General features: G+C 44.3%; 1 long non-coding RNA gene across 1 annotated transcript in view; it reads right to left on the bottom strand.

The window, feature by feature from the left end:
- Window positions 1-13,039, bottom strand: part of LOC130275998 (uncharacterized) — a 58,858-nt gene extending 45,819 nt beyond the window's left edge. The window contains exon 1 of the long non-coding RNA XR_008844982.1: window positions 12,876-13,039. This is a non-coding gene — a long non-coding RNA (uncharacterized LOC130275998). The remainder of the gene's footprint in view (window positions 1-12,875) is intronic.
- Between the last annotated feature and the right edge of the window lie 10,938 nt (window positions 13,040-23,977).

Raw genomic sequence — 23,977 nt, 5'->3', positions numbered from 1 at the left:
TGTCACTGCTGGTAACTGGGCAGTGAATGGACCTGGATGGCTGCTAAAATCATTCAATTGGGGGGGTCAATCGGGTCTCTGGTGACCGGAAAAAAAAAAGGGTGATTGGGGATGTCCGAGACAGCCCCAATCACACTTAGCCTGCAGGAGTGAGGTGGCCACCTCAGAATCGTCCTGATTCGTCAGCCGTTACCGGCCGGCGATTCAGGACTCCTGCTGGGGGTGTCACTAACGGCACCCGCTCCGCCCTTAATCCTGAGGGCGAGAGCGGGTGCCGTAGTTGTTTCGCAACCAGTGTGCCTCCATCTGTTGCAAAACTACAACTCCAAGCATCCAGGGTCTGTCAGTGCATGCTGGGAGTTATAGTTTTGCAACAGCTGGAGGTCACCCCCTCCATGTGAATGTACAGGGTACATTCACTTGGGTGGGGGTTTTCCATGAGTATCCCACTCCAAGTTTGAGCTGAGGCAAATTTTCCGCCGCTGCTCAAACTCCCAGTGGGAAACTTGCTGTGAACCCCCACCCGAGTGAATGTACCCTGAAAACACTACACTACACTACACTTACACAAAATAAAAAGTTAAACACTACATATACACACACACACACACACACACTTACATAGTTAACCCCCCCCCCATAGATAATAAAACGAAATCTCGTACAGCACTGTTTCCAAAACGGAGCTTCCAGCTGTTGCAAAATAACAACTCCAGCATTGCCGTACAGCCATTGACTGTCCAGGCATGCTGGGAGTTTTGCAACAGCTGGAGGCACCCTTAGGGAACAGTGCTGTAGGGTATTTTGTTGGAGGAGGCAAGTGTAATGCTTGCATCCGGGTCTGTCCCTATGCAAATCCCTAATGTAGGCCTCAAATGCGCATGGCGCTCTCTCACTTCGGAGCCCTGCTGTATTTCAAGACTACAGTTTAGGGCCACATATGGGGTATTTCCATACTCTGTAGAAATTGTTACAAATCAAAATTTGGGAGGCATTTTCTCCTTTTACCTCTTATGAAAAGGTAAAGTTGGGGTCTACACCAGCATGTTATTGTTAAAAAATGTACACTAACATGCTGGTGTTGCCCCATATTTTTCATTTTCCCAAGAGGTAAAAGGAAAAAAAGACCCCCAAAATGTTTATTGCAATTTCACCTGAGTACGGAAATACCCCATGCGTGGGCATAAAGTGCTCTGCGGGTGCACAACAAGGCTCAGGAGTTAGAGTGCGCCATGTACATTTGAGGCCTAAACTGGTGATTTGCACAGGGGTGGCTGCTGGTTACAGCGGTTCTGACAAACGCTAAAAAAAAAAAAAAAAAAAAGAACACCCACATGTGACCCCATTTTGGAAACTACACCCCTCACAGAACATAACAAGGGGTATAGAGAGCCTTAATACTCCACAGGTGTTTGACAAATTTTCGTTAAAATTGGACATAAAAATGAAATTTTTTATTTTTTTCACTAAAATGCTGGTGTTACCCCAAACTTTTCATTTTCAAAAGGAGTAATAGGAAAAAGCCTCCCAAAATGTGTAGCCCTATTTCTTCTCAGTAAGGAAGTACCCCATATGTGGACGTAAAGTGCTCTGCGGGTGCACTACAGGGCTCAGAAGAGAATGAGTGCCATTGGGCTTTTGGAGAGAGAATTTGGTTGGAATAGAAGTCGGGGACATATGCGTTTACAAAGCCCCCATGGTGCCAGAACAGTGGACCCCCCCACCCACACTGCACTGGGGTGCAGTGAGCATTTACACCCCACAGGTTCTAACGTGAAAAAAAAATAATAATTTCATTTGCGCAGCCCAGTGTTCAAAAGATCTGTCAAACGCAAGTTGGGTAAATGCTCACTGCACCCCTTATTACATTCCGTGAGTGGTGTAGTTTCCAAAATGGGGTCATGTGGGGGGGTCCACTGTTCTGGCATCATGGGGGCTTTCTAAACACACATGGCCCCGACTTCTATTCCAACCATATTCTCTCTCCAAAAGCCCAATGGCACTCATTCTCAACTGAGCTGTTACTGCTTGCGCTCCGGCCGCAAATGTCGGCCGCGAGCGCATTGTCCATGCTCCCTGCGGGGCCGTGATGCGCATCGCAGGATGCACCCGCATGCGAATCACGGCCTGTCACTTACCACACTCCTCTGCCACCTCCTCCACTGTGTCTCAGCTCTGGCATGCGTGTCCCCGTTTCCTAGGGCGCGCGCGCCAGAGCTCTGAAATTTAAAGGGCCAGTACGCCAATAATTATGTGTAACACCTGACACTACTCTATAAGTCCCTGCACCTCCCACACTTCTCTGCTGGATCTTCAGTGCCAGAGAGAAAGCATTCCCATTGCCTGTTTTGCCATTCCCGTGTATACAGACCTTCCTGCTACGTTTTTTGACTACAAACCTTTGCTGCCTGCCTTGAGCTTCTGCTACATTTGACTACGCTACTGCCTTATCCTTCGGTACCTCACCTTGCCCAGTTACCTGTGTGGTCGAGCCATGTTGGGGGTAGCGACCTGAGTGTCACCTGCCGCAGCAAGCCCCTCCTGCCTTGCGGCAGGCTCTGGAAAACCAGTGGCATCTTAGACTCCCCGATACGGTCCAAGTCATCTGCCACACAGGTGGAAGATCCACTTCCAGCTTCGTGACAGCCTGCATCCAGGTGCGTGAAAGCAAGATCCGGCCATGGATCCAACTGGGGTTCCTCTGCCAGATAACTCGGATCTTGCATCTATCGTGGCACTCCAGTCACAGCAATTGGCCCAGCAGGCACAGCAGCTTAACCAGCTATCCGCCATGATGCAGCAGTTGCTTTCTGCTCAGCAGCAACTGCCGCAGCCTCAGCCTCCCGTTGCTGCAGTCTCCTCCGAGACCAAGCTCCGTTTGTCGCTTCCAGAAAAATATGAGGGAGATCCCAAGTCCTGTCGTGGTTTTGTGACGCAGTGCTCCAAGCACATTGAACTCGGATCAGTTCTCCATGGAACGTGCAAAGGTGGCTTTCGTCCTTAGTCTCCTATCTGGAAGGGCTTTGGCCTGGGCAACCCCGCAGTGGGATCGCAGTGATGTCATCACTACTAATCTCCAGGCATTCCTGACGGAATTTTACATTGTCTTCGAGGAACCTGCTCGAGCCTCCTCCGCAGAGACGGCTCTGCTGAATCTTTCTCAGGGCAACTCCACTGTTTGCGAGTATGCCATCCGGTTCCAAACCCTGGCGTCAGAGTTGTCCAGGAATAATGAAGCTCTCTGCGCTACCTTCAAGAGAGGATTATCAAGTCAAATTAACGATGACCTCGCTGCCCAGGAATTGCCATCTACCTTGAACGAACTTATACAATTGGCAAACTGGATAGATATCCGTTTCTCTGAGCAACAAGAGGAACTACGACAAGAAAGGGAATCTGCACGACCTTGGCACTTTCCTCGTCTGGCGCCAGTCTTTCACCAACCCCTACTACCTTCTTCGATGCCTCCCACAGTGGAGGCTATGCAAGTGGATCGGTCTCGCTTGACCCAGCAGGAAAGGACTCACCGACGAACCGAAAATCTTTGTCTTTACTGCGACAGTGCAGACCACTTCCTTAAGTATTGTCCTCTGCGCCCTCAGCCACAGGGAAACGCTCGCACCTAGGGTTCGTAGGAGAGGCCTCCCTAAGTCTGAATTCCTCCTCTCTACGCTTAAATTTGACAGTCCAGCTTCTTCTTCCCTCCAAAGAGATCATCTCCGTTCTGGCCTTCCTGGACTCTGGCAGACTACATCCAAGAAAACCTTCGGAAGGGGTTTATCAGGAAGTCCTCTTCTCCTGCCGGAGCTGGGTTCTTCTTTGTTGAGAAATAAAGAAGGTTCTTTGCGACCTTGTATTGATTACCGTTGGTTTGAATAAAATTACTGTAAAGAACCGTTATCCGTTACCTCTAATCTCTGAATTATTTGATCGCCTGAGAGGTGCCAGAATCTTCTCAAAACTTGATCTTTGTGGGGCATATAATTTGATTCGGAAACGGGACGAATGGAAGACTGCGTTTAATACCCGTGATGGACATTTTGAGTATCTTGTAATGCCATTTGGACTCGAAATTTGGACTTGAAATTCTCCAGTAGTCTTTCAGGAGTTCGTCAACGATATTTTTCGAGATCTTCTATACTCCTGTGTCGTTGTATATTTGGATGACATACTCATCTATTCGCTCAATATTCAATCTCATCGCTCCCACCTCCGCCAAGCCTTACAGCGTCTCCGTGAAAATCATCTCTATGCCAAACTTGAAAAATGCCCTTTTGAAAAAAACAAACAGTCTCCTTTCTTGGGCTATATTGTTACAAGTCAAAGTCTCCAAATGGATCCGGACAAGTTGTCTGCAGTTCTGGACTGGCCTCAACCTTCTGGTTTGAAAGCGACCCAGCGCTTCCTTGGTTTTGACAACTACTATCGACAATTTATACTTCACTACTCTACTCTGGTAGCTCCCATCATCTCCCTTACCAAAAAGACGGCTAATCCAAAGGTGTGGACACCAGAGGCTGAAGAAGCTTTCAAACAGTTGAAGTCTGCCTTTGCTTCTGCTCCTGTTTTATCTAGACCTGATCCTAACAAGCCATTTTTCTTGGAAGTGGATGCTTCCTCAGTTGGAGCTGGGGCAGTTTTAACACAAAAATCTACTAAGGGAAGAGCTTTAACCTGTGGCTTGTTCTCTAAAACCTTCTCCCCTGCGGAGAGAAATTATATACTATTGGAGATCGCAAACTCTTAGCCATTAAGCTGGCCTTAGAAGAGTGGCGTCACCTCTTGGAAGGCTCGGTACATCCTGTCACAATTTATTCAGACCACAAGAATTTGCTTTATCTTCAGTCTGCACATAGTCTATACCCACGACAGGCCAAATGGTCTTTATTTTTCTCCAGATTCAACTTCTTCATCCACTTCCGTCCTGCAGAAAAGAATGTCCGAGCTGAGGCTCTTTCCAGGTCTTCAGATGTGCACGACGGTGAATCTCTTCCAAAGCATATTATATCGCCGGAGCGTCTCATTTCTACAGCACCAGCAAGTCTCCAACGTCCTGGAAAAACTAACGTATCTCCTCGTATGAAACTCTGAGTCTTGAAATGGGGACATTCTTCTCTTCTGGCCGGCCATCCTGGTATTCTTAAGTCCCTACAGCTCATCTCCAGACATTATTGGTGGCCAACTTTGAAAAAGGATGTTGTTGTTTTTGTTCAATCCTGCTCAGTCTGTGCCCAGGACAAGACTCCCCGATCCAAGCCAGTAGGTCTGCTTCAGCCCTTACCAGTTCCTGAGCTTCCTTGGTCCGATATTGCCATGGATTTCATTACAGACCTTCCATTTTCCAATGGTAATACTGTAATATGGGTGGTAGTGGATCGATTTTCTAAAATGGCTAATTTTGTACCGCTACCTGGCCTTCCATCAGCACCACAGCTTGCCAAGCTTTTTCTTCATCATATATTTTGTTTGCATGGAGGGGTTCAGTTCGTCTCTAAATTCTGGCGTGCCCTATGCTCATGTCTACAAATTAAGTTGGATTTCTCCTCGGCTTACCATCCACAATCCAATGGACAGGTCGAGAGGGTGAATCAGGTTTTGGGGGACTATCTACACCATTTTATTTCTGCACGTCAAGATGACTGGGTCGATCTGCTACCTTGGGCAGAATTCTCCTACAACCACAAGGATTCCGATTCCACAGGTGCTTCTCCCTTCTTTGTGGTCTGTGGACTTCACCCTCGTCCTCCTTATCCTTTTGTCATCTTCCTCTGGAGTTCCTGCTGTAGATGAACAAGTATGGAATTTTTCTTCCATCTGGCAAAAGACACGTCTTTCACTTCTTCAGGCACTTCTCGCATGAAATTTCAGGCACACAAGAAGAGACGTCCTCCTCCTGAATATTCTCCTGGCGACAAAGTCTGTCTATCTACTAAATATATACATTTCAAGATACCCAGTTATAAACTAGGTCCTCGTTATTTAGGTCCCTATAAAGTCAAGAAAGGGCTCAATCCTGTGGCCTATTCCCTCCATCTTCCCTCTTTTCTCCGGATCCCAAATTCCTTCCTGATGTTTTCCTCCTCAAACCTGCCATCTTCAACTGTTTTTCTCAAAGGGACATCTCTCCTTCTCCCATCTCTGGTACCTAAGATGTGTATGATGTAAAGGAAATCTTAGACTCTAAGTTCGTCAGAGGAAAACACTTTTTTCTGGTAGATTGAGAAGGTTTCGGTCCAGAGGAGAGGTCTTGGGAGCCACAGGACAATATTCTGGACAAAGACCTCGTCAAGAAATTCCTGAGCCGCAAAAGGAGGGGGAGACCAAAAGGGGGGGTACTGTTACAGCTTGCGCTCCGGCTGCACATGTCGTCCGCGAGCGCATTGTCCCTGCTCCCGGCGAGGCTGGGATTCGCATCGCGGGATGTGCCTACATGCGAATCCCGGCCCGTCACTTACCACGCTCCTCTGCCACCTCCTCCACTGTGTCTCAGCTCCGGAGCACATGTCCCCCGTCTCCAAGGGCGCGCGCGTGCCGGAGCTCTGAAATTTAAAGGGCCAGTACGCCAATAATTATGTGTAACACAGGGCCCTTGTGTGCCAACAGGAACAATAAACAATAGTATAAATCTATTATAAAAACCAAATATAAAATATTATTAATATTATAATTACTGAGACCAAATAAAAAAATGAGTTGTCAAAATATCAATAAATGACAATAAAGTGCATTCGGTTGCTAGGGGAAATGAATGTCAATCAATTCAGAATTAGTAGGAGTTTTCTCCTTTCAAATCCAATAGCAAAAAAGTTCCAATAGTTCACAATGTCTCAAAGGAGGTGAATGTCTTAGTATATACTCCTTGCAACAGTATCTCCTTTGGATGATCACTTCTGCTATATATAGTGTAGCAATTCAATATAAATTAGTGTAGCAATTCAATATGCATGACAAAGTCGACTTCACTGACCTTCAGATAACAGTCTCTTATTGGTATTCCATAGAATGTTATTAAAGCACTTAATATTGCATTAAAAGTATGGAAAAATACTACTTGATGATAGTGTGCATATGCTCACCGGTCCCCACGGAATGTAGATGCTGCGATCTCCGGTGCTGTAGAGGCACTGCTGTTTGCCGGTAAGTTAGAGATGCTGCGATCTCCCGGTTCACTAATAGTTGGCAGCCCTGGATTCCAATCTGCTGTAGAGCCGTGCGGGCACACCGCTGGAGACTCGGCCTTCTCCCGGTACTAGCGGTGCGATACAGCAGTGGGCAATATAGCCGGGGACTGCAGCACTTGTGCTGCCTCCCACAATGGAGTCCCAGGTAGCGCGCTCGTGGTTCCGAAAGCGCGCGCTGATAGAAGAGGTGATTGACAGATGTCAGTCCAAGAGGTTCTGAAAGTACAGTGGTGACTTGTGTCTGCAGATACACATATGGTGGTCTCAGTAATGGTGTATGGGGGGTCACTGGACGCGTTTCAGGACTTTCCTCAGTCCTTTCCTCAGCAGCTTAGATAATTATAGGTGACAGAAATCGATGCTTTCACCTATATATGTAAATTATCCCTCCCCTACCAATCATGACCTCACTTCCAGTATCAACAATAGTAGAACTACAATTTTATGAATGAAAAAGGATAAACAGTACTTAACAGAAATGGGAGATTCTAAAATTGATAGAAGATGTCTAATGTAGCATTTAATTATGATATATGATATACTATAAAAATATGATGTGTAAAAACATTTTTTTTTAAATGTAATAAAAAATATTATAAAAAATGTTATATAGAAAATGTGAAGAATTTAGTGTAAGAGATATATAAAATATATAAAAATATATATAAAAAGTAAACAGTGGCTGAGCAATCAGAATAAAATGTATACATGTGTAATATATAGTATATAAATAATATATAAATAAATAAGGTGGCCCATACATTGAAACAAATAAGGTGGAAAATAAATTATGTTGTGTAAGAAATATATCAAATTTGAGATAAATGATTATAATGTGAAAATAATATCTGTGGGGTAAAAAAGTGTAGTGGACAATAAGTATGTATATCTATATTATATAATCTGGAATTCAAGTGATGTAAAATATAACTCAAAAGAGTTGTGTCTAAAAATATATATATATTTAAGCATAAATGTTTGAATGTCAGGATAACCAAAAAATAGTAATATCAATAAAAATATTATATTCAATGTCGTACTATAGTTGATTATAATATATGGTACTGTATAGAGATCACTGCTAATAGTGGATTAGATATATATTACTCCAGATTACTCCTGCCCAAGGTTTATAAATGTGAAAGCGAGTGAATAAATCAGTTAAAAATAAAACTATATAAAAAAATAAGTAAAATAAAGCAGTGAATGAATGCCCCAAAATGAAAAGAAAAACATTAAGTAAATGATTTCCCCTTTAGGCTAGGTTCCCACTGCATTTTGCGTTTAGGTTCCACTGGCTTCCATTTTATTATTATATATTTAATTTTGCTGTATACAAGAGCATAGCAGACTACATTGTTATGTACACCAGGGGCACTCAACTGGTGCACCGCAGTCCACACCCAGACCATCTGTACCACTACTTTTAGCGGTTTAGGGAACTGGAAAAATGTTGCATGAGATCTTCCTGCATCCAGTTGTATTAGTGCCTTAAAGGCGTTATGTGGTGAAAATCATTTTCTAACCATGTGCCCAGGCTTTATAATGGAATAAAAAAAAGCTTCTACTTGCCTTCCTCACTCATAGCCTCTCATATCCATGCCTAGTCTCCACCACGCTGCACTTCATAGAGCTGTAGATGTCATATTTTCATAGAGCACGTCATATTTTCTCTCAGTCAATCACTGACTACGAAGGGGCACTGCTGCAACCAGTGATTGACTGAAGGGTGATGGGATGTGCTATCTTCAGTAGAGACCATAGGAGACTGGAGGCCGATACCAGAGGTTACAAGGGAGGTGAATAAAGGTGTTTTTGTTTTAAATTACAAACTCCTTTAAGACACCGATACAACCAAATAGCTGAGCATTGAGAGGGAACACTCTGCTCCCAGCACTTCCCCTATGATGCAGACGAATGCAGATGGCTCAATTAGAATTAGCCAGACCTGGCTAGAAAAGGCCAAAACACTCATTATTATTACATGTGCCTTAGGACAATCATTTTCTGCAAGAGAGAGCACACCTTTCTTGCATATCAGTATGGTCACTTTGTGTGAATCAGGCCTTAGCGTTTAGCTCGGACCTTTACCTGATGGAAAAACTGGATAAGCGGACCCTTACTAAAAGTAGTTGAGTACCCCTGGTCTAACATTCTTCTAGTTTGCCTAAATCCTTTTCCATTTGGCGTATCCTTCCAGGAATATCAACCCTGTTACAAATCTTTGGGTCATCAGCAAAAAGACCAATTCCTTACCACGAGACCTTCTGCAATATCACTGATAAAGATATTAAACAAAATGGGTCCCAGTACAGATCCCTGAGGTACCCCACTGGTAACAAGACCTTGCTCTGAATATACCCCATTGACTATAACCCTCTGTTGTCTGCCCCTCAGCCACTGCCTAATCCACTCAACAATGTGGGAGTCCAAGCTCAATGACTGAAGTTTATTGATAAGTCTTCTATGTGGGACAGTGTCAAAAGCCTTACTAAAATCTAGATAAGCGGTGTCTACTGCACCTCCCCATCTATTATTTTAGTCACCTAATCCAAAAAATCAATAAGATTAGTTTGACGTGATCTCCCATGTTGTTTTTCATCTTGCCATCCATGGGATTTTATATGTTCCACAACCCTATCCATTAGTAGCGTTTCTATATATTTCCCGACTATTGATGTCAGGCTTACTGGCCAATAGTTGCCTGATTCCTCTCTACTACCTTTCTTATGAATGGGGACAACATTTGTTCATTTCCAATCTTCTGACTTACTGGAACGTAATCTGTTAGTGGGAAGACTCACTCTAGTGCACATATGAACCAACTCACTAGCAATGCACTTAGCAGAAGTGTTACTGAAAGGAATCGCCTCTGGGTATCTCGTAGCATAATCAAGGATTACCAAAATAAATTGAAGTCCTCTAGAAGACTGGACCACTATATCGAAGACTGGACCTCTATATCGAGGGCAATTCTGTCAAACACCACCTCAATGACAGGGAGGGGCACCAAAGGGCTGGAGACACTGAAGCATTTAACTGGCAGTTATGACAAGATTTACATGTAGTGTTCAATTTCTTTATAGCAACCTGTCAATAGACCCTCTGAAAGATACCCTCCCAGGTATTATCTCTAGCTAGACGTCCCCCCAAAAGATAAGAATAAGCCATATCTGACACAACATTTCTAAAGTGCCCTGGGATCACTAACTGTTCCACTACTTCATTGTTGACTTTAGTAACAAAATGGAATAGACTGTTATGTACTTTAAAATAAGGATACCTGTTATCAGCTCCTGACTCTTGGGGAACACCATTAAGAACAGTCACATTTTTCCAAGAACTTTTTCGTGGGGGGTCTTGTAACTTAGCAGTACCAAAATTTGCCCCAAACACCTCCAGGTGAGGCAAGGCTGGTTTAGACACTGTGGTCTCAGCCTCGGTTCGTACCAGTAGGGCTTGAATAAAATTATCAGGAACATCAGTAATTTTCCCTACAACCTTGGTGAGCAGACCATTATTACTTATAGGTTCACACACACAAGACATCTTTGTCTGGGATAACCTTAGCACTGAGAGACAGGGCCAGCCCAAGACATTGTGCTGCCTGGGTCCAAAAGTGAAATGCTGCCCCCACCACCACCAAAAAAAAGCATTAGGCAGGCAGCATAGTTTCCTCACATTAGGTAGCATAGTTTCCTCACATTAGGTAGCAGTTTCCTCACTCTAGGTAGCATAGCTCCCCCCCCCCCCCAAAGACACACAGACACAGGCAGACACAGACAGACACACTCACCTAGCCTGCGCAGCACTTCTTCTCTCTGGTGGCAGCCTGACGAGTGACATCACTGACGTCCTCCTGCGCGGTCTGCGGAGGAACGTCACTTGCGCGATGTCCCTCGTCAGACGCAGGCGCACTGTGTTAAAGTGGCCGCTGTGCTATTAAGTAGCTTGGCCCCATGGCCATTTAAGAACAGTGAGCAGCGGCGGCACAGCGGCAGGGCCGGCCCAACCATGGACATAGCAAAGTGCCGACCCTGAAAATTGCTGCTTGGGACCAATTGTCCCACCGGGTCCCATGGTAGTGCTGGCTCTGCTAGGAGATGTGGCTTTATCCCAAAGCTCCCAGAACAAAGGAAAATCACATCCTATTATAATTGAATGCATTAAGCCTTTGACTATGCCCACTTAGTGGGATGCATGAACTCACTCAATGTCTATGGTAACCAGAGCAACAGGATAGTCTTTTACATCATCATGTACACACATTACCCCATGCCTTTATTCAGGAGTAAACAGGATCTGGGAAACCTTGTGCAGGAGTGCAGTCACCATATTGCCATTGACAGTCACATGGTTCAAAGGTCCCCACAGTTAATGTGACCCAGCACTGCAGACAGTGTATGCAAACAAGGAGCATTGTCCAGTCACATCACACTCCGTGTGCTCTGCCCCCTTTGGACAATGGGCTGCTATGTGGGACCATTCAAACAGTTTTGCCAGCAAGCAAACAGACCCCAACAGGCAGGTGTAACAACTCAGTAGTCTTGGGTTTATTGTAATAATTCACATGCAACAATAAGTTCCCCTTACAGCACGCGGTGTAACAGAAATGTAAATGTCCTTCACATCAGGTTCTTTACATAAACAAACGTTTGAGCTTCTCACACAAAACTTGGCACGCTTCGTCCCAAGGTCAGTCTGTTTTAGTGAAGTGTATCAGTATCCTACATACCACAGAAAAGCTAATCAGGTTCAAAGCGACTCCTCTGTGATGCTCTCTGGCCGTGCTCACACACCTGTGAGATCAGGTTCAGAACTCCAACACAGTTCCATGGAACTGACTTTATCTCCAAAACCCAGACAAAAACTCCAATCTTATCTCATTGAGGCAAGCCTTCCATCCACCATTTTACCAGCTACTTGCTGGTAAAGCACTTCAAAGAAAAGCACACTAGAACTGCAAAGGTGTAAAAAAATAAAAATATATATGTTACAAATAATGCATAATATACGAACAAGAAGAAAAAATAAGACAGCACTACTGAGAGTAAGCATGGAAAGTAAACACACAAACAATTGTGTAAGCAATTCAAAAAAACATATATACACAAAAAGTGGTGCAGAAAATACATAATACATGGAAAACAATAATGTGCACCAAAAAAATGTGTACAAGTATACTTACAAATCAAACACCAATGGGGAACAACAGACATGGTCACACAAAGATCCTATTGTTCTTAGCATACATAGAAAACTAACAGATTGTTAGTGTATGTTATCATCATAATGTGCCAGCCCGCCAGACACGTCACAGCCTGTATGTAGCGGGTTCCTAACGTCCCTAATATAAATTGGAACGGAGGTAGGTAGCGACCACCACAGCCGCAATGCCAGTGCCCATTGGTGTAAAGGCCCAGTGGCAGAGCAGCCCCAATAATGCCTGACCTAGCCCCCCCACTTTGGGCTGCGCCACCCCACAGACATGGTGCCAGAGCAGCAATGGCCACTGCAGCACCACATCAAAGACAGATGTAAACAGATGACAAAGCTCACTCACCATGTGCTCCCAGTTAGATGCCTGGGAGACTGCAAGGAATAGGGTCCTTTACAGGGGCATAGCACTCTTAATGAAATATCAATGGAGAAAAACAAATGGTCGCACATACAACATACATATAAATCTAGTACCTGCATGTAGTGGCTATGGGCAGCGATCACCACCACCGCAACTCCAGTGCACATAGGGGGAACAGCCCAGTGGCAAAGCAGCCCCAATTCTGGCTGCCCTAGTACCTGGCTCTGGGTCGCGCCACCTTACAGGCACACCGCCACGGCAGCAATGGCCATTATGCAGCAACACACCTGTGTAAACAGATGACAAAACTTACAAATCAGTAATGCTCAACTCTCATGGTATAACAATAAATGAAAATACTTACTGTACTTTTAGACAATTTACCCAAAATAGAGGTTAAACTTTCAGGGGTTTAGTATTCAGGTTTGCATTTTGACCCCATTTTTAATAATGGCACCACATTTGCTATGTGCCAGTCCTTGGGAACATACCCTATAGGGTCCTTAATGACGAGCGCCGTAAATGTACGGCGCTGCTAAGTGTCACTGAGTTCGCTGAGTTCTGTGATCACCGCGTCTCCGGACGCAATGACTGCTGTTATCTAACAGCAGCCATCTCATAATATCGCCCAGGGGGGTCCAGATGTTGCCAAACTACAACTCTCAGCATGCCTCGACTGCCCAGGCATGCTGGGAGTTGTAGTTCTGTTACATCTGTCCCTTCAGATTTAGCAATTTTCATGCCATTTTTGAAAATTGCTGCTCTACTTTGAAGCCCTCTAATTTTTTCAAAAAGCAAAATTATGTCCATTTTATGATGCCAACACAAAGTGGACATATTGTATTTGTGAAGAAAAATAAAATTTATTTGGAATATCCATTTTCCTTACAATTAGAGAGCTTCAAAGTTAGAAAAATGCTAAATTTTAATAATTTTCATGAAATTTTGGGATTTTTCACCAAAAAAGGATGCAATTAACGCCGAAAATTTACCACCAAAATAAAGCAGAATATGTCACGAAAAAACAATCTCAGAATATTCGGTAAAAGCGTTTTCGCGTTATTAATTCGTAAAGTGACGGTGGTCATAATTGAGAAAAAGGGCTCAGTCCTTAAGGTGAAAAAGGGCTGCATCCTTAAGGGGTTAAAGTGTAAAAATAAAAGTAAAAAAAAACTAAAAATAAAGTAAAGAAAATGTGAAAAAAACCCTCCCCCAATAAAAATGAAAATTGCCCCATTTTCCCTATTTCACCCCCAAAAAGTGTTAAAAAAATATTTTATATGCATATTTGGTATCGCCGTGTGCGTAAATATCTGAACTATTAAAATAAAATGTTAATGATACCGTACGGTGAACTGCGTGAACGTAAAAAAAAAAAAAGTCCAAAATAGCGGCTTTTTTATTACATTTTATTCCCCAAAAAATTTATAAAAAATGTATTAAAAGTTTTATATAAGCAATTATGGTATCAATAAAAAGTAAAGATCACGGCGCAAAAAATGAGCCCTCATACCACCGCTTATATGGAAAAATGAAAAAGTTATAGGTCTTCAAAATAGGGGGATCTTAAATGTACTAATTTGGTTAAACAGTTTGTGATTTTTTTTAAGCACAACAGTAATAGAAAAGTATATTATCATGGGTATCATTTTAATCATATTGACCCAAAGAATCAAGAACACATGTCATTTTTACCATAAATTGTACGGCGTGAAAACGAAACCTTCCAAAATTAGCAAAATTGCGGTTTTCTTTTTAATTTCCCCACACAAATAGTATTTTTTTGGTTGCGCCATACATTTTATGGTAAAGTGAGTGATGGCATTACAACGGACAACTGGCCGCGCAAAAAACAAGCCCTCATACTAGTCTGTGGATGAAAATATAAAAGAGTTATGATTTTTTGAAGGCGAGGAGGAAAAAATGAAAACGTAAAAATAAAATTTTATGCGTCCTTAAGGCCAAAATGAGCTGCATCCTTAAGGGGTTAACAGAGGGGGCAGAGAGCATTGATGTCTGAAAGATTTTTGGAACAGTGGTCTGTGAAATGAAAAATTTTAAATTTGTTCCAATGATCTGTCAAACGCCAGTGGGGTGTAAATGGTCACTGCACCCGTTATTACATTCCTTGAAGGGTGTATTTTCCAAAATGGGGTCACATGTTCTGGCACAACATGGGCTTTGAGAACACACATGGCCCCCCAACTTCAATTACAGCTAAATTCTCTCTCCAAAAACCCAATATTGCTCCTTCTCTTATGATCCCTGTTGCCCGCAGAGCAGTTTATGTCCACATATGGGTTGTTTTCATACAAGAAAAAGGCCTCCAAAATTTGAAACCCAGTTTCTCCCATTACCCCTTGTGAAAATAAATTTTTTTTAGTAAAAATGTTTGATTTTTACGGCCCACTCTTCCAAACACTTGTGAGGTATAAATGGGATACATCCAAAATTATTAAAAGAGCTTAATGGTGAGCTAAAAAACGGTTAACAGATTTATTTAACCAATCACTGGTAACAGAAGTCATCAAGGAAGATTGGAAATAAGCAAATGTCGTGTCCATTCACAAGAAAGGTAGTAGGGAGGAATCAAGCAACTATAGCCCAGTAAGTCTGACATCAATAGTGGAGAAATCAATGGAAACCCTACTAAAGGATAGGATTGTGGAACATCTAAAATCCCATTGTTTGCAAGGTGAAAAACAACATGGGTTTACATCAGGGAGATCATGTCAAACAAATCATTTTGATTTTTTTGACTGGGTGACTAAAATAATAGATGGCGGAGGGGCAGTAGACTAGATTTTAGTAAGGCTTTTGACACTGTGCCACACAGAAGACTTATCAATAAACTAAAGTCATTGAGCTTGGACTCCCATATTGTTGAGTGGATTAGGCAGTGGCTGAGTGACAGACAACAGAGGGTTGTAGTCAATGGAGTATATTGAGAGCAAGGTCTTGTTACCAGTGGAGTACCTCAGGGATCTGTACTGGGACCAATTTGGTTTAATATCTTCATTACTGATATTGCAAAAGGTCTCGATGGTAAGGTGTGTCTACTTAAGGTCAGCTCAGCCTAGCCTAAGGGCTGGTGATATTTCATTTGGACTTCATTATATCCTGACTTGCTACTGCCATGCTGCTAATGGAGGCTTTGGGTAATACACTTCTTATTTGAGCTTTTCATCAATATCTCTGTTTTAGCATGCACCTTGTATGTTCTGGTTTTAGCCATGGTTAGGTGGCATGCTCTTAGTGGATTTTAAGCTGTGTTTGTATAGTCAGTTTTAGGATTTGTTTATCCTTTCTGCTATGTGTCTGTTCACACTGTGTTTTCTCTTGTATCCATTTATGAGAAGTTCTGTGTTTTATATTTCTGTTTTCCTTCTGGGTCAGCTTTTGACCACACTGTGGAGTGTGCCGCTGCCCAGTAGTCTATTTGGATTTATTATTAATGGCTACTTCGTTCGTGGAGTGGAGTGTCCAATTTGTGTGTCCAGTGTGAACAGTGTCCTATGTTGCATCCCTGTTACCACTCCATGGGGACTCCTTATCTACTGGAGTTGTTCTGAGGGATTGCTATTTCTGTCTTGGGTTCAGTGTGAACAGTGTTCTATAAATATATCCTGTTGTATCCGTTTTTCTGAGTTGTAACTAGGCATCCCTGTTACCTGTCCGTGGGGACTCAGAGTGTATTGTTATTCCTGCGTCTACTGGAGGTTTTGCATGGGGAATGTGAATATTCCTGATTAGCGATAGATCCCTGTTTCTGGTCCATGGGGACTTTGTGTCTACTGAATGTTCTGGGGGATTATGCTATATTCCTGTCTGTTCCTAAAGTCTGTTGACTTATCCGTTTTCCTGTCTGGTGTTTTGAACTCTATATGTTTATTAAATCTTGATTTAAGATCTTTAGAGTTGTGTACATGCCTACTGATCTATAGTGTCCTCTGTTCATGTCTGCTGACAGTGTCCTCTGAACTTAATCTTTTATAGAGTTCTATGTTCCTGTTACTTTTCTGGTTTGTGACCAACTATTTATTAGTATGTGTTTTTATTAGGCCCCTGCACTCTAGTTCAGGAAGGGACTAGCGCCCAGTTGTTGATCCACCGGTTAGGGTGGATGGGCAAGTAGGCAGGGAGAGCTGTTTTAGGGTCAGTTTAGGGCTCACTCTCCATGTCCCTCCGGTCGGTCCCTAACAGAATCACCAGCCCTGAGGCTAGGCTGAGCTGACCTTATATAGACACACCCTAAAGGCTATTGGACAACAGAGGCTGAGGCTGAACAAACCAGAGAAATTAACTATTCCGTGACCAGGGAACATAAAACTGTTCACACACAGCCAATCCAATAGCTGTGTGTGAACACAGACCAGGACAGACATGACAGTGTATTTTTGCTGATGACACAAAGATATGTAACAGGGTTGATGTTCCTGGAGAGATACGCTAAATGGAAAAGGATGTGGGCAAACTAGAAGAATGGTCAGAACTCTGGCAACTGAAATTTAATGTGGATAAGTACAAGATAATGCACCATCAGGCAGAATATTTGACACAGTCCTGACCTCAGTATCAGGGATTTAGGAATAATTATTTCAGAAGACTTAAAGGTAGGAAGACAATGTAATAGAGCAGCAGGAAATGCTAGCAGAATGATTGGATGTATAGGGAGAGGTATAAGCAGTAGAAACAGAGAAGTGCTCATTAGAGATGTCGCGAATTGTTCGCCGGCGAACAGTTTCCGGTGAATTTAGCATGTTCACATTCGCATCGCCGGGCGAACATATGTGAAGTTCGATCCGCCCCCTATACTTTAACATTGCAGTAAACTTTGACCCTGTGAGTCAGAGTCAGCAGACACATGACAGCCAATCAGCAGCAGTCCCTCCCTTCCAGACCCTCCTACCTCTTGCACGGACGCAATTTTACCGTCATTCAGCATGCTGCAGGCTTAGGAAGTGGAGGGTCAGAGAAGCTGCTCCTGCTGTATAGGGAAAGCGATAGCTAGGTTGCTGCTAGGTGGTGTATTCAGGGTCCAGTTTACTTCTAAAGCACTAGTGAAACATCTGCTTTAAGGACAGCACCCAAAAAAGCCCTTTGTAGGGCTGAAAGATATCAGTCCGTGTGTCTTGCAACAGCTGGAGGCACCCTGGTTGGGAGGGAACCGCTGGTTAAAAGGGGTACTCCAGAATCAAACTTAAGTTCCTTCAAGCAACTAACTACTACAGTATTCAAAGGGCTGAAAGATATCAGTCCGTGTGTCTTGCAACAGCTGGAGGCACCCTGGTTGGGAGGGAACCGCTTTTTAAAAGGGCTACTCCAGTATAAAACTTAAGTTCCTTCAAGCAACTAAATACTACAGTATTCAAAGGGCTGAAAGATATCAGTCCGTGTGTTTTGCAACAGCTGGAGGCACCCTGGTTGGGGACCAATGCTTAAAAGGGGAACTCCGCTGGCAAGCTTTTTTTCTTTAAAGCAACTAACTACTACAGTATGCAAAGGGCTGAAATATATCAGTCCGTGTTTTCTGCAACAGCTGGAGGCACCCTGGTTGGGGACCACTGCATAAAAGGGGAACTCCGCTGGCAAGCTTCTTTGCTCATTTCACACTAGTGCAAATTACATTTGGTGTGACAGTTGTGCAAATAAAAAAAAACAAAAAACCTTTTTGGTCTGTTAAATAAAACCAGTCGTCACTGTCAGTTCACGTCACAGTTGCCAGTTTTTTTGCCTGCAGGGCAAATTGTGTCCACCTAGTGCAAATCACATTAGGTGTGACAGTTGAGCAAATAAAAAAAAATACCTTTTTTGGCTGTTAAATAAAACCAGTCGTCACTGTCAGTTCACGTCACATGTCCGTTTTTTTTTGCCTGCAGGGCAAATTGTGTCCACCTAGTGCAAATCACATTAGGTGTGACAGTTGAACAAATAAAAAAAAATACCTTTTTTGGCTGTTAAATAAAACCAGTTGTCACTGTCAGTTCACGTCACAGTTGCCAGTTTTTTTGCCTGCAGGGCAAATTGTGTCACCCTAGTGCAAGTCACATTAGGTGTGACAGTTGTGCAAATAAAAAAAATAAAAAAAAACCTTTATTGGCTGTTAAATAAAACCAGTCGTCACTGTCAGTTCACGCCACAGTAGCCAGTTTTTTTGCCTGCAGGGCAAATTGTGTCACCCTAGTGCAAATCACATTAGGTGTGACAGTTGTGCAAATAAAAAAAATACCTTTTTTGGCTGTTAAATAAAAACAGTCGTCTCTGTCAGTTCACGTCACAGTTGCCTGTTTTTTTTGCCTGCAAGGCAAATTGTGTCACCCTAGTGCAAATCACATTTGGTGTGAGACTTGTGCAAATTTAACCAAAAAAATGACAGGCAGAGGAAGGCTACCCCGCAGTGGCCGACGTGGTGCTGGGATTCCCTTTGGCCCTAGAATGGCCAGTGTTCAGAGGCCCCGTACCCTGAACCCCCAAAGTTCTGAGGACTTAGTTGACTGGCTATCACAAGACACCCAATCTACTACAGCTTCCGCTCGGAACCTTGACGCACCATCCTTCTCCTCCTCTAGCTTAGCTTCGGGCACCTCTCATGCTACCACTTGCCCGCCTGCCCCCACCACCAACACTAGCACCACAGCAGCTTTAGTTGATCCATCAGAGGAGTTATTTACTTATCAGTTTGAAGACATGAGTGATGCGCAACCATTATTGCCAGAGGATGTAGTTAACAGGGATATGTCTCTGTCAGGCAGCATTACACACATGGACGTATTACAGGCAGCATTACACACATGGTTAGGGCTTATTTATTTACAGAATTTATTTAAATTACGGTACACATTGCATCCCCAGTGAAGACCAGCACTTCCCCACCTTCATACGGTAGCGTCCGAAACTTGTACTGTACGGAAGCTGCAGCTCTCGGCGGCGGCGGGATCTCCTTCTGTTGCTTAGCACCCGGGGGCAGGGACACGTCCGTGATGTTGGCCGTGCCTACGCGCCGACGTTTTAAAGCGACAGTGTCCCTGCCCCGGTTCAATTACGGTAACTTGCCGCGGGACCAGTCAAAGGAGGGGAGGGTGGCCAGGGGGGGTTTGCGGGCATTAATGGCGGCTGCGGTCCGCCAGTTGATTACCCCTGGCCTAGGTCTTATTTTCGGGGTAGGGCTTATATTGCAGCCCACCCTGATAATCCTGCTAGGGCTTACTTTCAGGGTAGGGTTTATTTTCTGGGAAACAGGTGTGATGATGATGTTGTACCCGCTGCTGCTTCCTTTCTTGAGGTGTCAGATAGCGGTGAAGGTGTTGGTGATGACGATGTGTCCGTGGATGCTACGTGGGTGCCCGCTAGAAGAGAAGAAGAGGGGGAAAGTTCAGATGGGGAGACAGAGAGGAGGAGGAGACGAGTTGGAAGCAGGGGGAGGTCGTCGCAAGGAGCTAGTGGCACAGTCAGACAGCATGCATCGGCACCCGGGGTCAGCCAGATGGGAAGCCAATCAACGCATGCTGTTGCCACCACCAGAATGCCGTCATCGCAGAGCTCAGCAATGTGGCATTTTTTGTGTGTGTCTGCCTCTGACAACAGCGAGGCCGTTTGCAACCTGTGCCAGAAGAAACTGAGTCGTGGGAAGTCCAACACCCACCTAGGCACAACTGCTTTGCGAAGGCACATGATGTCACATCACAAACACCCATGGGATAAACTCGTCAGTGCAAGCAGCACACAAAGTCAAAGCCACCATCCCCCTCCTGGTCCAGCATCTTCAGCCAGGTCAACCACTGCTGCCCTCCTTGCCCCCTCTCAACCATCCGCCTCTCCCTTTCTCGGCTTGAGCAGTTCCTGCTCATCTGCCCACAGTCAGGTGTCCGTCAAGGAGATGTTTGAGCACAAGAAGCCAATGTCTCAAAGTCACCCCTAGCCCGGCGTCTGACAGCTGGCTTGTCGGAACTGCTAGCCCGCCAGCTTTTACCATACAAGCTGAACGAGTCTGAGGCCTTTAAAAAATTGTGCAAAAGGAAATTATGGCATGTCTGGCACACAGTGTAGGGGCAAGGGTCCATCTGACCACTGATACCTGGTCTGCAAAGCATGGTCAGGGCAGCTATATCACCTACACTGCACATTGGGTAAACCACGACTTGCAGGCAGGCCTGCTGCCACCTCCTCTACTCCTCCTACTCCATCCTCTTCCATAACCGTCCTCTTCCACTGCTGCGTCTTGCTCCACATCAATGGCTTTGAAGAGGAGGAGGAAGACCAACCACAACAGGCATCCCAGGGTGCTCCTTGTCACTTATCTGGTTCCCGTGGTGTTGTACGTGGCTGGGCGGAAGAAGATGATACCTTCCCTGACAACACTGAGGACGAGGAACGGGACATGAGTAGCTCGGCATCCAACCTTGTGCAAATGGGGTCTTTCATGCTGTTGTGCCTGTTGAGGGACCCTTTTATTTTGAAAAGGATTTCTTTGTGTTTTTCACCATCCTGCATTATAGAGTCTTCTGGACTTTATGATAATTTAAACTTGAATTTTCAAGAGTACTAACCATTACACAAAGGAACGCTTGTTGCGTGTGATTTTTTAACTCTGTTTCTTTATTTGATAAAAAATTTTATTTAGAAAATAATTTCTTTGTCTGTTTCTCTGTTCTGCATTATATAGTCTTCTGGACTCTTGGATATGCGCTTGTTCTTATATTTCACCCATGTGTACATGCCTAATTTTTCTGGCCTCTGGTGCTGCACTTTTTCTGCAGCTGCAATTTTTCTGGCCGCTGCTTTCATCTTGATTTGAAGAAAAATTTTATTTTGAAAAGGATTTCACTGTGATTTTCACCGTCCTGCATCATAGAGTCTTCTGGACTTTCTGATAATTTAAACTTGAATTTTCCAGAGTACTAACCATTACACCATGGAACGCTTGTTGCGTGTGATTTTTAAACTTAAATTTTCAAAAATAAAATACAGAGAGGGATGAACTCTGTTTCTTTATTTGCTGAAAAATTTTATTTAGAAAATAATTTCTTTGTGTGTTTCTCCGTCCTGCATTATAGAGTCTTCTGGACTCTTGGATATGCGCTTGTTCTTATTTTTCAGCCATGTGTACATGCCTAATTCTTCTGGCCCCTGGTGCTGCACTTTTTATGCTGCCGCAATTTTTCTGGGTGCTGCTACAGCAGCGGCTGCAACAATACCCAATTTTTTGAGCCATGTGTACATGCCTAATTTTTCTGGTACTCTCTGCTGACATCTCTGTCCATTTTAGCAACCGTGCATATTAGATGTATGGTAAGGGTAGCATGGTGGCTCAGAGGTTTGCACTGCTGACTTGCAGCGCTGGGGCCTTGGGTTCAAATCCCACTATGTGCTGCCTAAAGGGGGGCTCTAACTATGTGATGCCTAATATGGGGGAATCTATGTGCTGCCTAAAGGGGGCTAAAGCCAAAGAAATTAGGAATAATAGGTGATTTATGCCCTTTATGGATTAAAACCAGATTCTACATCAACTATGTAATTTGCCATGGATCCCCCTCCAGCACGCCACAGTCCAGGTATAAGTCCCCTTGAAACAACTTTTAAATCACTATTGTGGCCAGAAAGAGTCCCTGTGGGTTTTAAAATTCGCCTGCCCATTGAAGTCAATGGCGGTTCGCCCGGTTCGCGAACATTTGCGGAAGTTCGCGTTCGCCATTCGTGAACCGAAAATTTTATGTTCGCGACATCACCAGTGCTCATGCCGCAGTACAGAACACTGTTGAGGCCTCACCTGGAGTATTGTACGCAGTACTGGAGGTCGTATTTACAGAAGGATATAGATAATCTAGAGAGAGTTCAGAGAAGAGCTATCAAAGGACAACTGCAGCGCAATATACACTTATCCCCTATCTACAAGATAGGGGATAAGTGTTTGATCGCGGGGGGTCCGACCGCTGGGACCCCCCCGCGATCTCCCTAATGGGGCGCCGCCATTAGCGCTCATAGTGAGCGGTAAGGCGCGTAGCATCGACCTAGAGGTCGACGGTGAGACCCCGTCTCCTCCCCGTCCCAATACAGTTCTATGGGGGAGGCACGCTGCGGCTGGCACGCCCCCTGCATGGGACAGCCGCAGCCCCGTACAGGAGATCACAGGGGGTCCCAGCGGTCGGACCCCCGTGATCAAACACTTATCCCACCTGTGGATAGGGGATAAGTGTTAATCACGCTGCAGATGTCCTTTAAACTAGTACATAGATTCCAGGATAAAAATTACCAGGAAAGATTAAAGAGTACCTGTCATCAACAAAAACTTTTAATATATTGTTCATAATTAGAGATGAGTGAACTTACAGTAAATTCGATTTGTCACAAACTTCTCGGCTCGGCAGTTGAAGAATTTTCCTGCATAAATTAGTTCAGCTTTCAGGTGCTCCGGTGGGCTGGAAAAGGTGGATACAGTCCTAGGAAAGAGTCTCCTAGGACTGTATCCACCTTTTCCAGCCCATGGGAGCACCTGAAAGCTGAACTCATTTATGCAGGATAAGTCATCAACTGCCGAGCCGAGAAGTTCGTCACGAATCGAATTTACTGTAAGTTCGCTCATCTCTATTCATAATCATTAATGAATACATATTGTAATATGTCTTCATTAAAAAATATTAATATTTATACCAGTTTTTTCATTTTATACTTTTGGCCACTAGGGGTCTCTCTTCTATGCCTGGTCTGCAGGCAGCTTCCTATGCTTTTCATAGTGTACAGCTTTTAGGACTAATGCTGAAAGGGCTCTGGTCCTTCCACAGGAAGTTCAGTACTCTCAGCTCAGGAGCAGCACTGTGAGCTACAAGCCTGCACATGCCTCTCATACAACAGAGGCCAGTCACCTCCCCCTCCCCCCTGCTCTGTGTTTTCCCTGCCCCTCACCACACGTTATCTTATACATTGTATTATCTCACTGCACTCCCTGCTCTGTGCCCCCCCCCCCCGACATTCATCTTAATTACTGCCTCTGTAATTGTTCCCACCGCACCTGGTTCTCAGCATTGACTTTTTAGTGCAGAGAGACACAGGAGAGAGAGAGACAGAGGCTGCCGTCCCTCCCATGTACTTAGTCTGTATGCACACTGCAGCTGTTGGCTGTCTGGGCATGCTGGGAGTTGTAGTTTTGCAACAGCTGGAGGTACCCTGGTTGGGAAACACTGCAGCAGAGGCAGAGCAGCATACAGGAAGACTGGCAGAA

Source organism: Hyla sarda, chromosome 1 (assembly GCF_029499605.1).
Source record: "Hyla sarda isolate aHylSar1 chromosome 1, aHylSar1.hap1, whole genome shotgun sequence".
Classification (NCBI taxonomy): Eukaryota; Metazoa; Chordata; class Amphibia; order Anura; family Hylidae; genus Hyla; species Hyla sarda.
Note: the sequence above shows the minus strand (reverse complement) of the source record. Positions and strands in the feature narration are given on the sequence as shown.